Below are 18930 nucleotides of genomic sequence, written 5' to 3'. Positions count from 1 at the left end.
AACAACGCGAAAAATCAAAAGTGAGTAAATATGAAACAAATTGAAATAGTTTAGTTAGACACCAATGGGAAATCAGAGAGCAGCCTTCAACTCATTCACTGACACAAAACATTAAGAACATATTGAAAAACTAAAGCAAAAAATGGTTTAGTGGACTGCCATAAATATCCAAGACCCCCCGTCACGTTACCGACTGGAAAACGGGAGGCACGGACTGGAAAGAGAGAGTGGGAGGAAAGGCGCGGAGGGGAAAGGGAGATAAGGAGGAAGGGAGAAACTTGTAGGCAGGCTGGTGGAGGGAAAGGAAGATGTATAGGGAGGTGAAAGGAACAAAGGAGAGAGAAATAGGGAGAGGTGGAGGGAGAGAGCGAGGGATATTCGTGGGAAGGTAGAGAAAGGGAGGAAGAGAACAAAGGGAAAAGAGGAAGGATGGAGGTGGCAGTGAGGTAGAGATATTCGTAAGAAGGTAGAGAGGAAGGAGAGAATTAGAAATATTGGTAAACAAAGAGGGAGAATAGTGAAAATAGCCAGAGAGATGAAACACAGAAGGCAAGGAATTAGAGTTAGGACTGGATAAACCAAACTTCAGTCGGCATACAGAATAATCTTAAATGATATCAACTCTAAAATAACACAACAAATCGTAGTATTGAACATAAAACATTAATGGTCCATAATTTTCTGCCAACCATAAAAACTGATGGATGCAATTATACACCTCCTCAAATTATATTTAGCATTAGTTAGACCTCATCTTGACTATGCGGTTCAGTTCTGGTCACCTTACTATAGAAAGGATGTCAAAATGTTAAAATCGGTGCAGAGGAGAATGACTAAGATGATTCAGGGGTTGAGAAACTTGCCATACGAGGAAAGACTCAAACAGTTAAACTTGCATTCTCTAGAAAGGCGAAGGGTGCGTGGAGACATGATCGAGGTTTATAAATGGATGAAGGGCTTTAATAAGGGAGATACTCATAAGGTTTTGTTGGTAAGAGAACCGGGTAGGACACGAAGTAATGGGTTTAAACTGGATAAATTCAGATTCAACAGGGACATAGGCAAAAATTGGTTTACTAACAGGGTGGTGGATGAGTGGAATAGGCTTAGTAATGTGGTGAGTGCCAATACAATTGTCACATTCAAAATTAGATTAGATATATTTATGGACAGGGATATTAGGTGGGATTAGATACACGGGAGCTTAGGGTCAAAGGAGCTGCCTTGTATAGGCCTACCGGCCTCTTGCAGACTCCAACGTTCTTATGTTCTTATGTTCTTACCTAAAGGATAATAGGAAACACAATAAACTGGAAGGACGCGCAAAACAACCGTCAAAAAGAAAAGGAGCTGTCCAGTACTATAAACTTAAACCCAGACAGAGAGAAAGATACAGAGATAGGAAGATATTCAAGGAGATTAAACGGAAGGAAAAGACGAATGGAGCGAGTTTTTGACACACGGAAGGGAGGGATGGAGATAAATAAGAGACTGAAAAGATAAACATTTGTAAAGGGAGCAGCGTGGGCAAATACAGCATAATATAAATAGAAGAGGAAAGGGAAGTGGGGTGGGGAAGCAATAGAGCGGGTGCCGTAACGAGGGTGGAATGTAAAAAGGATCTACAAGTCGGACAGGAAAACAACACTCAGCGCCTCACAAAGCTTGGCGTGGATGGTCTAAGCGGCTTACTGAAGCTTACGCCCATACTCCGAGCTCTACCTTCCTCCGCCATTCCCTCGACGTCAGTTGCAACAATATCATTACGCCAGACTCACAACGAGCTGTCTATGAGCCTCTGTTACGGGTTACTGGCCACGCCCAACAGTTTATACCGTACTGCCCTTTCAGTATTATTACGGCGCATAGAAGTCGAGAAGAAAGGAATTGGAAGTGAAAGATGAGGAATTCAAATCAAACGAGAAAGAGTTTAAGGCTGACACAGGTTGATAATAAAATAATGTAAAAACAAATAATAATAAATGAATATATAAACGTAAATTCTTAGGACACTTATGTCACTATTCCGATTCAATAGAGAAAAAGATTGCAGAACATCCTGTGGAATAACTTTGATGCCATTTTGAGAACACGGACAAGTGGTGAGGAAGAGAGGAAGAAAAGCAGAGATAACGTGTTTTTTTTTTTTTTTTTTTTTTACGTCGTGGCCTGTTGCCCCGGTAGGCTTCTCCCCGGTGGATCCTGATAGTCGGTCCAAGGCTTCCCGGTAGGTCCTGATTGTCGGCCCAGCCCGTTCTGGCGCAGGCGAGTGTTTATAGTGGCGCCATCTTGCATTGGCTCATGCTGTCCTCCCGGAGCTCATCTTTAATCCTAGAATCTAGAGTCCGGGTTGATAGGTGGTCTTCTGGACAGCATGTGGGTAGTTTTAAGCCACTGGGGCGGCTGAAAATCCGAGGTTTGGGGCACCGGGCGGGGATTGCACGCGCGTGCTCCTTATCGCGGGGCCATCCTTCTCTCCGTTCAGACACCGCCGACCCCTCTGTGTGTGTGTGTGTGTGTGTGTGTGTGTGTGTCACCTGCAAGACACTGCCGACGCGAGCCTGATCAGGAAGTGTAAGCAAAGGCTTGGCTCTCTCTCTCTCTCTCTCTCTCTCTCTCTCTCTCTCTCTCTCTCTCTCTCTCTCTCTCTCTCTCTCTCTCTCTCTCTCTCTCTCTCTCTCTCTCTCTCTCTCTCTCTCTCTCTCTCACCCCGCCCAGCATAGCACACAGGACGCACTGGGCCTCGGTAAGTGTATCATTAAGCAGATTAAACCAAACGGACGCGAGCATGTAATAGGAAAGAACATGAGACGGAGATTAAACAGCGGCCGGGCATCCACCCCAAGGCAGTGCTTCACTTAAAGAAAACGAGGAATGAAGACGTGGATATGGAAACACGAGGCCAGGAGGAGCAAAGCTAAATAATAATAACAATAAAAATGATAGTAATTATAGTAATGGAGTTGGGGATGTTTCATTAAGGTATCAAAGGACTAATTTGAGGCTGGCTTGATGGCAAGGAAGTGAGGGAAGGAGAGGAGAAGAGGAGGGAAAAGGGGGGCGATGTGGAGGCGGGTAAAGGGAGGAGAAGGGAAGGTACAGAGAAGAATAGGAAGGAGGAAATAGAGTAAAAAGAAGAGTAGGGTGAAATAGAAGAATGGGAAGGAGGAAATACAGAGAAAAGAAAGAGAATACTGTATGGGGAGAGATAGTTATGTGGAGGAAGGAGAAAAAGGGAATTATGATAAAAGGGGATGCTGCTGAGGGACAAAGGGTGAGAGGGGTTACGAGGGGAAGGAAAGGTGAAAAGGGAAGTGCAAGAAGGAGAAAACGAATGAAAGGGCAAAGAAAAAAAGTTCAAAATTGTGTTTGGATATGACTGAGGCTGAAGAAGGGAAGAAGGAAGGGAAGAAGGGAGAGAGGTAACACAAATGAATGAGTAAAAGGTCAGGTGGGTAGGAAGGAGGAAAAGAAAAGAGAAAAGGCAAGAGCAAGAAGGAAGAAAAGAAGGAGTAAAGAGGGAGAGTAAGTTTTGTCATGATTTTTTTCAGTTACTTCGCCTGTTTCTTCTCATTTTACTTAACTTTTATTTCGTTGATTCACAGCCGAGGAAACATCTGGCGGCGAAAGACGACTTTTTTTGTGACATAAGGGGAAGTGAAAATTACGAAAAGCTTCACGTTTTGTTTCAAGTCATGATTTTTTGTCCAGATTTTTGTTGATAAACCGAAAGTTATTATAAAAACCCTTACTACTTCATTATTACGACGGAAACTGTGTGTTTGATGGACACACACACACACACACACACACACACATCATTAGCTCATCAGTCGCCTCCGCAAACTCTGATATGAAAAAAATATCAATCTCTACTAAAACGTCCAATTCTACACCGTCCAATAAATCGTTCTGATCCACGCATCCACCTGGTTCCATGTCAATTCAACCTTTGGTCAGTTCAACCCCGGTCAACTCAACCCTGGTCCGTTCAACCTCGGTCATCTCAACCCCGGTCAACTCAACCTCGGTCAACTCAACCCATGACTAACTCAACCTATGGCCAATTCAACCCTGGTCAACTCAACCCCGGTCAACTCAACCCCGGTCAATTCAACCCCGGTCAACTCAACCCCGGTCAATTCAACCCCGGTCAACTCAACCCCGGTCAACTCAACCCCGGTCAATTCAACCCCGGTCAACTCAACCCCGGTCAATTCAACCCCGGTCAACTCAACCCCGGTCAACTCAACCCCGGTCAATTCATCCCCGTCAACTCAACCCCTGTAAATTCAACACCGGTCAATTAAACCCCGGTCAAATCAACCCGGTCAACTCAACCCGGTCAACTCAACCCAGGTCATTTCAACCTAGGTCAACTCAACCCCGGTGAAATCAACCCGGTCAATTCAACCAGTCAATCCGCCTTCGGATTTGACGGTTTCGCGGCAACATCCTTCATGTTCATCACTAAGTGTTATCGTTTTGATACTTAGTCTACCAACGAAGCAGAAAAGCATGCAGATTTCAGAATTGAGCTTGAAAATTTGATACGATGAAAATATTTGAGAGCTGAAGAGTCGAAGACGAATATGTGTGCTGTAATGTTTATTTACTACTAAACTGTCGGGTTATTTTCATATATTTTTATTATCATTACTAGCAATGATACCCGGCTTCGCCCGGGTTCCTATGGAAATGGGTGAAGACTGCAGGTGAGTGTACGTGTCCACGTCATGTCTCTCTACCTCCAGCCCCACCTTCCTCCCCACCCCATCCAACGTCAGCTCTCTCTCCAACCCTTCCTAACCCCTTTCCAACTCTTCCTAACCCTTCTCAACCCTTACCGAACTCTTCCCTATCGCTTAGTAACCCTTTCTAACCCTTCCTAACTCTTCTACAATGCTTTTCTAACCCTTCCTATTTATATCCCAATCCCTCCGCAACCCTTACCTATCCCTTCCTTACCCTTCCCCAACCCTTCCTAACTCTTTCCAAATCCTTCACTAACCCTTCCCTAACCCATCCCTAACCCTTCCCCAACCCTTCATAACTTTTCCAACCTCTCCCTAACCTTTCCTAACCTTTCCCAAGCTTTCCCTAACCCTTTCTAACCCTTTTCTAGCCCTTCCCAAATCCTTCCCAACCCTTCCCGAATCATTCCTCAACCCTTTCCCAATGCTTTCCCAACCCTTCGACAACCCTTCCGCAAACCTTCCCTAACCCCCTCCCATCCCTTACCCAATCCTTCCCCTACCCTTTCCCAACCTTCCCAACACTTCCCCAACCTTTCCCCAACGCTTCATTAAACCTTCCCCAACCCTTTCCCATCGAGTGCATGTGTATGAGAGAGAGAGAGAGAGAGAGAGAGAGAGAGAGAGAGAGAGACGATTTGAATAAGCGAGTGCATATATGCAGCCTTGTGTGTGTGTGTGTGTGTGTGTGTGTGTGTGTGTAGCCATCGAGTGCATGTGTATGAGAGAGAGAGAGAGAGAGAGAGAGAGAGAGAGAGAGAGAGAGAGAGAGAGAGAGAGAGAGAGAGAGAGAGAGAGAGAGAGAGAGAGAGAGAGAATATTTGAATATTCGAGTGCATATATGCAGCCTTGTGTAAGTAAGTAAGTAAGTAAGTAAGTAATGTTTATTGCCATAATATATACACATTGATATATACATATATATATATAATTATAATTCTGGCAACGAATCTAGCCTGTCAAGCCGAAGCTTCCCGACAGACTGTATATTTATTACATTGTACTATTATTATCTTTCTAAAGGTTGCAGATAGCTCCCAACCATAAACCTAAATACAAATATACAATAAATAACAACATTAACTATAATACCAGATGAAGTTATAATAGTTATATCTAAAATGTTAACTATAATAACAACTACAACAGCATCAACAATAATAATAATAATAACAATAATAATAATAATAATAATAATAATAATAATAATAATAATAATAATAATAATAACAATAATAAAAATAATATGGACAATAGTACTATGCAATTCACTGATTAGATTTAATAATGTAAATTTGTGTTCATGTTTCAGGAATAAATTATAATTTTAACCGTGATTGTTTTGGATTGCAAATAAGTGTGTTTTTACTGACTTTTTAAATAGAGAGAAATTATTACTATTAAGGAGATTTTTATTTCTACTGGCAAAGAATTCCAAACTTGAGGGCCTGAGCATAAAATACTATTTCTGAAAAGAACTGTCCTGAACTGTGGAGATAAGATTTATATTGTTCCTGCGCGTATTATGCACTGTATTAATAACTTGAAAAGGATGAGTTCCATGCATCAGTGCGAGGTTTTATAAATAAATAATAGTAGAAAATAATAATGAATGTTTTTAAAATTAAGAAATCTATGTGTGGAAAATACGTTATGTGTGGAATCAAACTTGTTCATGTAAAACATACACCTAAATATCTTATTTTGAGAAACCTGAAGATTTTTAAGAAAGGAAGGCCACGTACACGCCCACACAGATACACAATAAATGAGATGCGGGTAACAAAGTGTATAATAAATACTGATAAGTGCTTCTTGTGTAAGGCTATTTCTTATTCGATACAGTATGCCACATATCCTAGATAGTTTATTTGCAACAGAATTAATTTGGTATTTCCAATTGATATTTTGATCTATGACAACGCCCAAAAACTTAGTATAAGAAACTCGTTCAAGTACTTTTCCTTCAAGTGTTATAGGTGGCATGTTAGTAGTGACTGATCGGTTTTGAAAGATAATGTATTTTGTTTTAGTGATATTTAACCTTAACTTATTATGTTTAAGCCACATATTAATTGAATTGAGCTCATTATTAATGTTTATATGCAAACTATTTATATTTTTATCATCTAATAGTAAATAATGTGTGTGTGTGTGTGTGTGTGTAGCCATCGAGTGCATGTGTTTGAGAGAGAGAGAGAGAGAGAGAGAGAGAGAATGTGTGTGTGTGTGTGTGTGTGTTGTGAAATAAACGACAAATTTGAGTCTACCATTAGTTATTCTTAATTGAAGAGGAAGACGAATTATATATTAATTTGATGTCTGATAAAACTGATGCAGCTGAAATAAAGGAAACTTTTATCTACTGATTTGAGTTAAAATAAATCCTTTTATTTATTAGATTTATCAATGGCATCGGCAGCTGGGCTGTTCGGAATTGCTACCGTATGGAGGTTGGGTAGGTCTTTATTAATTAAGCTGATTCTATAATTAGCTTAAGTTTGGCAGACTCAAGTTCTAGAACGTTCAACAGTTGAGCTGTCACGTATGTGGCTGTGGAAGCGTATAATTATTTAAGAGTAAAAGAAAATAGGAGAGAGAGAGAGAGAGAGAGAGAGAGAGAGAGAGAGAGAGAGAGAGAGAGAGAGAGAGAGAGAGAGAGAGTTTATAGGCGCGGGCGCGCGCAGAGTGGGGCCGGGAGAGATGTCGATCAGAGACAATCCAAGCACGGGGTCGGCCAGCATTTGAGCATGGGGTCGGCCAGTCAGCGACACGCTCGCACCACCCACACTCACACACGTATTTGTACTTAAATATTACATATTCTTCACGGATACATTATTTTAGAGTCTTTTATGATCTCTCCTGTATTGTCTTTGAGGCTTTATAGTGACGGGAAGGCTACGAGTTAAAGAGGCCCCCAATTATGCCTATTTGCTGTTTGCTGGTGAGGGTTATATATATGATTACGGTTGTCATTGTCTGCCGAGGCACTGTGAAGGACAGCATTGCAAGTGAAGAAAACTTTACACTCAGTGTTGTCAGAGTTTGACAAGTAAAAGTATTTCGCACTGCGATCGTGATGTTGTTTACCTCGATCGTCGTCATCATCATACGTAGAAGACATTCATTATCGCATTTCTAAACTGACTTCACATAATTTGGTATATTTTTAACTGCATTATGTTATAATGTAGTATAATATTATATAATACTATGATTTCACGGTCACACACGCACATTACACATAGATACTCATCACTACCATCACCAGTGAATGCGACGCCGTGGTATAGTTGCCAGATACCGCCACCTGACTAAGCATTCTGAAAAGTGTGACATTACTCCCTCTATGAGAGTGTACTTGCACCTCAGAAAGTATCTGCAGAGACTTGTGGTTGTCGTGATTAATTGCATCGCGAGCGTGAGACTATCATAGGTAAAGAATCAAGCCGGGCTAGTGTTGTTCGCCAGTCGCCAATAAGTCACTTTTTGCTCGGCGAGTCTTCACTCACCGTTATACACCATAACCGGTCCGGCAGCCAGTGACCAGTACTTCACGATATTCAGGCGGAAGCGCATGTACATTTAATTCCCTTCTTCAGTTGTTCCACCATCACAGTCATGGATGGCAATAACCTTCAAATTGTATTTTCTAAATCAGAGAGAGGGGGAACTGTCCTTCAATACATGGGGCATGAATATCTTTTTAAAAAGAGTAACCTACAGGGACAGAGATACTGGAGATGCAGACATTATTTTAAGATCAAATGTCCTTCAACAGTTGCCACTCAAGGAAATAATGTTGTAGTACAGCCAGGCGAGCATTCTCATGTTGGTGACACTATTCAAACTCAGGCAAATGCATTAGTTGCTAAAGTCAAAGAAGCAGCTTCTTCCCATGTTGCCACAAGAACTATCCTTGGTGAGCAGCTACGTGATTTAGAAAACGATGTTTTAGCACGACTTCCAAAAAGATCATGCATGGAAAGAACTATGCGGCGGGAGAAAAAGAAGACAAATGCAGTAACCCCTAACACTCGAAACATAAATTTTGAAATTCCTGCTGAGTATGAGGACATTATAATGTATGATTCTGGTCAAGATGATAATGAGAGGATTCTGGCCATTGGTAATCATGATGTTCTACGTTACGCACAGAGCACACTATGGTTGGGGGATGGTACATTTGAAATTGTTCCCACGCTGTTTTTTCAGCTATATACAGTCCACTGCAAAGTTGGAAACAGCTATCCTCCATTCATATATTTTTTGCTGACAAACAAGACAGAAGGAACCCATACTAGAATGATTCAGATACTTAAAGAACTGGTTCCAGACTTCATGCCAGAAAGAATTCTCCTTGACTTTGAAATGGCTGCAATCAATGCTTTCAAAAATGAATTTCCTACATCAGTTGTATCATGCTGCTTTTTTCATCTTTCACAGTCTGTTATAAGAAGAGTAACAGAGCTTGGATTGAAAGTCAGGTATGAAACAGATGGAAACTTTCAAATGCTAGTAAAATCACTTTCATCCCTTGCTTTTGTTCCCAATGATGATTTATATGAGGTGTTCGAACAGCTGGCCGCAACATTTCCTGATGAGCCAGTATGTAATGATCTTCTTATCTATTTTGAGTCCACCTACATTCGTGGGCCGCGAATAAGAAGACAATACAGAAATCCCAGATTTTTGCCAGAATTGTGGAATCATTATGAAGATGCTATCGCTTGTGCTCCTAAAACAACCAACTGTGTTGAGGGATTCCACAATTCTATTAAGTCAATGTTTCTTTGTGCTCATCCAACAGTCTGGACTCTCCTAAACGGCTTACGGCGTGATATTGCTGTTCATCGCTTGACTGTACAAAATGCTTAAGTCCAAAACTTAGAGAGACCAAGAAACAAATATGTAAATTTGGCCAACAGGCTTGCTGCAAAAGTTGCAGGTTACAGAAACGAAGAAGATAAGCTAAGGTATCTCAGGGCAGTTGCTCATATGCAGTAGAATTTAGGCTATTCACTGAGCACCAGTTGAACCCTTATGGTCATATGATGCAGACGCTTTATTAATTTTTATTGTATAGAGTGATGTTTTTTTACTGCCTACCAATTATTTCACACCACGTCTTCCTAAATCATGCAAGGATTGCCTGGGTGTGACTCTGACCTTGGCTTTACTGCCTGGGTGGGGTGCTGACCTTGGCTTCAGTGCCTGGGTTGGATGCTGACCTTGGCTTTATTGCCTGGGTGGGATGCTGACCTTGGCTTCAGTGCCTGGGTGGGATGCTGACCTTGGCTTTATTGCCTGGGTGGGATGCTGACCTTGGCTTCAGTGCCTGGGTGGGATACTAGCCTTGGCTTCAGTGAGTTGACCGGGGTTGAGTTGACCGGGGTTGAATTGACCAAGGTTGAGTTGACCGGGGTTGAGTTGACCGGGGTTGAACTGACCGGGGTTGAATTGACCGGGGTTGAGTTGACCGGGGTTGAGTTGACCGGGGTTGAATTGACCGGGGTTGAGTTGACCGGGGTTGAATTGACCGGGGTTGAGTTGACCATTGGTTGAGTTGGTCATAGGTTGAGTTGACCGGGGTTGAGTTGACCGGGGTTGAGATGACCGAGGTTGAACTGACCGGGGTTGAGTTAACCGGGACCGGGGTTGAGTTGACCGGGGTTGAATTGACCAAGGTTGAGTTGACCGGGGTTGAGTTGACCGGGGTTGAACTGACCGGGGTTGAATTGACCGGGGTTGAGTTGACCGTGTATGAGTTGACCGGGGTTGAATTGACCGGGGTTGAGTTGACCGGGGTTGAATTGACCGGGGTTGAGTTCACCATTGGTTGAGTTGGTCATAGGTTGAGTTGACCGGGGTTGAGTTGACCGGGGTTGAGATGACCGAGGTTGAACTGACCGGGGTTGAGTTAACCGGGACAGTGGTTGAGTTGACCGGTGTTGAATTGACCAAGGTTGAGTTGACCGGGGTTGAGTTGACCGGGGTTGAACTGACCGGGGTTGAATTGACCGGGGTTGAGTTGACCGGGGTTGAGTTGACCGGGGTTGAATTGACCGGGGTTGAGTTGACCGGGGTTGAATTGACCGGGGTTGAGTTGACCATTGGTTGAGTTGGTCATAGGTTGAGTTGACCGGGGTTGAGTTGACCGGGGTTGAGATGACCGAGGTTGAACTGACCGGGGTTGAGTTAACCGGGGTTGAGTTGGTCAAGGGTTGAGTTGACCGGCCACCATCCAGCTGTGTACACCTGCCTGGCCATCCACCCGTCCCCCACACCTGTTCATCCACCCGTCCCTGCACATCTATCTACCAATCCACTATTACCACCCAATCCACCCTCACAAACCAATCCACCATCACGGGTCACTGTCAAACGTACATCATGATTAAAGGAGACAGGTTTGTTGCGGCAGTGATAAACATGAAGCTCAGGTGAGTCGTGTTACCTGGCCGCCAGCTCGGTAATTAGTGGCTGCAAATGAGCGCCGGACAGGTGGGCGGGCGGCCAGCAGGTCAGGTGGCGCTGATTGCTGCGCTGTCTTTTTTTTTTTTTTTTTTTTTACATTGCGGCCTATTGCGCCGGTAGGCTTCTTCCCGGTGGATCCTGATGGTCGGTCCAAGGCTTCTTTCCGGTGGGTCCTGATGTTCGGCCCAGCCCGTTTTGACGCAGGCGAGTGTTTATAGTGGCGCCATCTTGCATTGGCTCATGCTGCCCTCCCAGAGCTCATCTTTAATCCTAGAATCTAGAGTCTGGGTTGATAGGTGGTCTTCTGGACAGAATGTGGGTAGTTTTAAGCCACTCGGCGGCGGCTGAAAAATCCCTGCTTGGTGGCACCGGGCGGGGATTGAGCTCGCGTCCTCCTGAACACGGGGCCGTTACTCTGACGACTCAGCCACCGCCTCCCCCGACAGTCTGTCTTGCTGTCATAATTATCGATCTGTTTGTATTTTGGTTCATTTTTTAAAATCTGTGTCTGAGCTTGTTTCTCCTTTATCCGTTTGCTTGTCTTTTCGCTTATCTGTCTGTATCTGTATATGTCTGTCTGTCTGTCTGTCTCTGTCTCCCTTATAATAGTACTGTTCTTTACCTTTACATATTTTCTCTTTCCTCCCAATTGCTTTTTTTCTCTTTTTCTTTCGTTCCTTTTTCTTGATTTCTTTTCTTTCCTTTTCCGTTCCATTCGTAATCCTCTCTCTCAAATTACTTTGTCCGTGAGTAATTCCGTTTGTGTGTGTGTGTGTGTGTGTGTGTTTGTGTGTGTGTGCGCGCGCGCGCGCATCATAATTTAACATTCATATTATTCTTTGTCTTTCTATCTATCTATCTCTCTGTCTCTCTCTAAAGCCTTTCCACTTAACTCACCTCTCCCCTTTCACTCTCTCCTTACCCAGCCTCATGGAGGTACCCAGCCTCTCCCCGATCCCACAAACCTCCCCACAAAGTCTTCCCCCTCACAGATGTCACCCAACCCTTTCCTCTACCCCAGTCCCTATCATCCCCACTTCCCCCTCCACTCCCTCCTCCTTCCACCACCATCACACCGCTGCCTCCCACACCAAACTAACACCACTACCCCCCTTCCTCCTCCTCTTCCCCCTCCTCCTCCCCCTCCAAAACATCGCTGCCTCCCACACCAAACTAACACCACTACCCCCCATCCTCCTCCTCTTCCTCCTCCTCCTCCCCCTCCAAAACACCGCTGCCTCCCACACCAACCTAACACCACTACCCCCCTTCCTCCTCCTCTCCCTTCATAACACCCCTCTCCCTCCGCAGGTGCTGCCCACAGAACCCTGGAGGCGGATCAGCTGTGTCCCACCTGTCCTTACTTCCTGCCCACATCCGTCGAGGTCACCACACATGTGGGCATCCCGGCCAACCTCACCTGCGGCGTCAGGCAGCTCGGGGACAAGAAGGTGAGAGGAGGAGAGGAAGGGAGATCAGATTTTACCTAGCCCTTAAGGGGGTAGCCTGGGGGGTACCTCCTGGGCCTTTGAAATAGTATGTTGTTTGTTGGTGTAAATCAACGACATTTTGTGAATTTCGTGAAATTTGGGTGAATGTGTATGGGAGACTCAAATAAAGCTTTTTTTTTTAATTCAGACTTAATTTTTACTTAACTGCTTTGAAAAAAAAAAACATATAAACCGTGTATATCTACTTTCTCATTTTGAAAAATTTTGATTCTTTTGTGTTGTTTTCGAAAAAAAAAATGCACTTTTTTTCACTTATAATTTTCTTCATTTTTTCTCTCGTTTTCATTTTATATTTTTAAAAGTTAAAAAAAAGAAAAAAAAAAGCCATTTGTTTGTAGTTTCTATTGATACCTTACAATAGACTGTCAGATACTTTGTAGATTTTCTGAAATTTTTGAAGTGTAAAAAACAAATTTTCGAGATTTTGGCTCCTAAAGATTTTTTTCCATTTCCTGTGTGTCTTGCTATTTGTATTTATTTGACTGGCACGAAACATTCACATATGATTGTTTATACCTTGTTCACTTACTGGAGAAGGATAAGGCATCTAAAAACTATTATCACTCCAAGGTGAAGGTGTCATAAGGCGCCACCTTCCTCATCCATCTTCTCTTTTCGCTTTTTCTTTGCCTTAGGTGTTGCACGCCTGGCTCTTTCCTTATCCAGCCACTGCAGAGAGTCTTGTAATCTTGCTCCAGTCCTGAGGAGAGGCATTATGATACTTCCTTCTGTATATCCACAGTTACAATCAAGTGCAGGATGTTGTACCAGGATCAGAACCCTCGAGAGGCCGTAAAACTTTACTTTCTGGCACTAGATCCAAACTTTTGAATGAAGAGACTCATTAGGGTTCTGGGTGGCACCCTCCAAGCATCTCTGAGTCATACCAGGAGTGCTGGCGCGCGAGTCAGGCTATGACGGAACAGCGCGGGGCATTTAAATATCTTAATGGGACGCTGTTTTTTTTAAGTCTACAAAAATAAGCTTCATTACCTGGTAGTACATGAGATCTCCGACATGTTGAGTGAGAAAAACTAATTTAGTCAGTTCCAAAAATATTCGTCAAAATATTGGTCATAATGGTCTTGGGTGAGGAAGGAGATGAGGCGGTAAACAGGAGATGAATGTGAGGAGTGAGGAGAGAAAAGGAAGTTGGAGTTCACCTATTCCTTTCTGTTCGTGAGTGAAAGAGGGGAAAAGGAGATGAGGAGAAGAAAGGAAAAGGAGGTGAGGAGAAGATGAGGAGGAGGAGGTGAGGATATGAGGTGAAGTGGATATTAATGTTTAAGGTGAGGAGACAAAAGGAGCTCTGAGTTCATCTATACGTATTCCTGTTCTTGGGTGAAAGAGAAGAAAGAGGAGGTGAGGAGAAGATGAGGAGCAGGAGGTGAGGAAAAGAATAAGTAAGAAGAGAGGAGAGAAAAGGACCTATGAGTTCATCTATTCCTTCCTCTCCCTGGTGTTCCTGTGTGAGGGTTGGAAGGAGAAGATAAGGGGCAGGTAAAGAGGCAAGGTGGAGACAGAAGAGACACGGTGAGCAGAGATGAGGGGGAAGAAGGTGATAAGAGGGAAGAGAAAAGGAGCTCAGAACTCGTCTATTCCTTCCTTGTTAATGGTTTTCATGGGCGAGGGTTACGAGGTGAGGGACAGGTGAGGAGATAAGGTGAGAAGAGAAGAGGGAAGAAGGTGAAAAGAGTAGAGGAAATGAGTGAGAAGAGATTAAAGGAGTTCAGAGTTAACCTACTCCTTCTGTTCCTGGTTATACTGTGTGAGAGTTGGGAAAAGGAGATGAAGGACAGGTGAGGAGAGAAGGTGAAAAGAGGAAAGTGAGAAGAGAGGAAAGAAAGTGAGAAGACAGGGGAGAAAGGGAGGTCTGAGGTCACCTATTCCTGACTCTTCCTGCTTTTCTTGGATGAAGGTTAGAAGGAGGAGATGAGGGGAAGAAGGTGTGGTAGAGGTGAGGAGATGAAAAGGAGACAAGAAGGTGAGAAGAGAGACAAGGAAAGAGTTACCTTATTCCTCTCTTGTTCCTGCTTTTCCAGTGTAAGGATTGGAAGGAGACGAGGGGCAGGTGAGGAGACGAGAAGGTGGGTAAAAGGGAGGCGAGATGATGATGATGAGGCGAGAAAGCCGAGGTGAGAAGAGAGGAGAGAAAAGAAGCTCGAACTTTACCTCTTTCCTGTTACTGCTTTTACTGGCTAAGGATGGAACGAAAAGATGAGGAAGAAGAAGGGGAAGTTAGACGATAGAAATGGAGAGAGAGATGAATTGATATGTAGATGGATAGGTTATATATATATATATATATATATATATATATATATATATATATATATATATATATATATATATATATATATATATATATATATATATATATATATATATATATATATATATATATATATATATATATGACCTATGCACCTCACGTAGGAGGGCTCCACTCACAGCTCTCTTGGACAGAGTGGAATCTAATGCTGGGATCACACAACTGCGATTTTTCCTCTGCAGCTAACTGCGATACCGAAAATGTTAAAGTCTCAGCTCGGTCGCCACACGAGAAGTGCGATTTGTTGCGACAAGAAAGATCTTGCGATCCATTACGACGTGTGCTCAATCTTCGCTCGCTTAGTCGTAGACCTTTGCTACCATTGCAGGCGAAGCGAGGAAAGATCGAGTGGGTATCGCAGCTTACTGCAATTATCGCAAATTCCTGCAGGGATGCATCGTGAGCACATCGTGAGCACCTGCGACGTACGCACGATTATTGCAATGGGTAAAGAATGCTGCTCGACTGGCTCTCGTTTACAGTTCGACTTCGCAACGATGTACTGCAATTAATCGTGACCACCTGCTGGGTGTCCCCACAGGGATGTGAATGAGGAGTGGGTCTGCCTGCCTGTACACTAACCAATCTACCCCTGCAGCAGCAACGCCAACACCATGAGTCTACCTGCCTGTACACTAACCAATCTACACCTGCAGCAGAAACGCCAACACCATGAGTCTACCTGCCTGTACACTAACCAATCTATCCCTGCAGCAGCAACGCCAACACCATGAGTCTACCTGCCTGTACACTAACCAATCTACCCCTGCAGCAGCAACGCCAACACCATGAGTCTACCTGCCTGTACACTAACCAATCTACCCCTGCAGCAGCAACGCCAACACCATGAGTCTACCTGCCTGTACACTAACCAATCTACCCCTGCAGCCAACACCATGAGCCTACCTGCCTGTACACTAACCAATCTACCCCTGCAGCCAACACCATGAGTCTACCTGCCTGTACACTAACCAATCTACCCCTGCAGCCAACACCATGAGACTACCTGTACACTAACCAATCTACCCCTGCAGCCAACACCATGAGTCTACCTGCCTGTACACTAATCTACCCCTACAGCCAACACCATGAGTCTACCTGCCTGTACACTAACCAATCTACCCCTACAGCCAACACCATGAGCCTACCTGCCTGTACACTAACCAATCTACCCCTGCAGCCAACACCATGAGTCTACCTGCCTGTACACTAACCAATCTACCCCTACAGCCAACACCATGAGCCTACCTGCCTGTACACTAACCAATCTACCCCTGCAGCCAACACCATGAGTCTACCTGCCTGTACACTAACCAATCTACCCCTGCAGCCAACACCATGAGTCTACCAGCCTGTACACTAACCAATCTACCCCTGCAGCCAACACCATGAGTCTACCTGCCTGTACACTAACCAATCTACCCCTGCAGCCAACACCATGAGTCTACCAGCCTGTACACTAACCAATCTACCCCTGCAGCCAACACCATGAGTCTACCTGCCTGTACACTAACCAATCTACCCCTGCAGCCAACACCATGAGTCTACCTGCCTGTACACTAACCAATCTACCCCTGCAGCAGCAACGCCAACACCATGAGTCTACCTGCCTGTACACTAACCAATCTACCCCTGCAGCAGCAACGCCAACACCATGAGTCTACCTGCCTGTACACTAACCAATCTACCCCTGCAGCAGCAACGCCAACACCATGAGTCTACCTGCCTGTACACTAACCAATCTACCCTGCAGCCAACACCATGAGTCTACCTGCCTGTACACTAACCAATCTACCCTGCAGCAACGCCAACACCATGAGTCTACCTGCCTGTACACTAACCAATCTACCCCTGCAGCCAACACCATGAGTCTACCTGCCTGTACACTAACCAATCTACCCCTACAGCCAACACCATGAGTCTACCTGCCTGTACACTAACCAATCTACCCCTGCAGCCAACACCATGAGTCTACCTGCCTGTACACTAACCAATCTACCCCTGCAGCAGCAACGCCAACACCATGAGTCTACCTGCCTGTACACTAACCAATCTACCCCTGCAGCCAACACCATGAGTCTACCTGCCTGTACACTAACCAATCTACCCCTGCAGCAAACACCATGAGCCTACCTGCCTGTACACTAACCAATCTACCCCTGCAGCCAACACCATGAGCCTACCTGCCTGTACACTAACCAATCTACCCCTGCAGCCAACACCATGAGCCTACCTGCCTGTACACTAACCAATCTACCCCTGCAGCCAACACCATGAGTCTACCTGCCTGTACACTAACCAATCTACCCCTGCAGCCAACACCATGAGTCTACCTGCCTGTACACTAACCAATCTACCCCTGCAGCCAACACCATGAGCCTACCTGCCTGTACACTAACCAATCTACCCCTGCAGCCAACACCATGAGCCTACCTGCCTGTACACTAACCAATCTACCCCTGCAGCCAACACCATGAGCCTCATTGACTTTATCGACAGTGACACTGTGAAGAATCCTCAGCTAGTGGCAGCTAGTGGCCTTTGAGAGACTGCACATAATGACCCTCCAGTATGTTGCACAGCTGACGAGAAGAAGATCACCGAACTAACACATACTGTTGAAACCTTGCAGGAGTTTATCCAGGCAAACATCGTCGCCCCTGCTGCAAGTGATGCCTCATCACCCTCCGCACCTGCACTCGATGCCCAGCCACCTTCCGAAGAAGACACGTCACAGGGGACCGGTAGAGCTGCACTTGACGCTGAATGCTTCACCCCCGTGAGAGGAGGAGCCAGACCCGCCCCTAGAGCCATTTATCCTACTCATTGCTACAACAGATTTGCCATACTGGAGGAGGAGGACGAGGAACAGAGCACCTTCTAGGTCGGTGACTCTATGATTCGCCATCAGGTGGTTGAATTCTGTGGCAGAGTCTCCCGTCGTAGGCGTAACTACTGTTATCCTAGAGCTGGTATTGACGACATCACAGCTGCCCTGGACGAGGTCTCCGCTGAGGCTTCTAAAGACTCACTCTTTGTTCTCCACACAGGTACAAACGACGTCACCACGACCCGGTCTGAGGAACTGCTGGACAAGTACCGGAGGCTCATCCAGCAGTATAAGTCTAAATACCCTAATATTTTGATTTCAGGAATTCTAACCACGGACGTGGGATGAGAGCGACTTCTACAGTAAGGCCTTCAGCCTCAACAACCGCTTACAGACTCTTTGCGGAGAGCTTGACGTTGAGTTCTTTAACGCCTGGGACAATTTCTACGGCCAGAGTAAACTCTTCCAAAGGGACGGAATACACCTGTCCCCCATCGGGGCAGCCAGACTCGGAAGGCTCCTCAACGACGCAGTACGTAACGCCCGAACAAAAAACGACTCTCAGCCACGCCCTTCCAGCCCGCCCGTGTAAATAGACACCATACATCGCGACAAACTCGTAACATTGAACCCGCCAGTACCACCATCTCTATTACCAAGCCTAAAGATAACCTAAGATAGCCTAAAAAACAAGTTTGATGAACTGCGATGTCTTGCTCTGACAGAAAACTTTGACGTAATTGCTATAACCGAAACATTTATCGACACCACAAATATTGATTTAAGTTTCGAATACAACATAGATGGTTACAGACTCTTTAACAAAGATCGTGTAAACCGTAGAGGTGGTGGTGTTGCCCTTTTCGTCAAAAGCCATTTGCAACCCACTGACAAAACACCAAGAAACAGTAACGTTGAACATTTGTGCGTACGAGTAAACATTGCAAAATCAATTTGAATATATCTGTCACCTACAGGCCTCCGGGGCAATCACTCGATGCCGATCTTGAAATGTACAGCGTC

Source organism: Eriocheir sinensis, unplaced genomic scaffold (assembly GCF_024679095.1).
Source record: "Eriocheir sinensis breed Jianghai 21 unplaced genomic scaffold, ASM2467909v1 Scaffold325, whole genome shotgun sequence".
NCBI lineage: Eukaryota > Metazoa > Arthropoda > Malacostraca > Decapoda > Varunidae > Eriocheir > Eriocheir sinensis.
The sequence above is the reverse complement of the archived record's forward strand: the minus strand, read 5'-3'. Positions refer to the sequence as shown.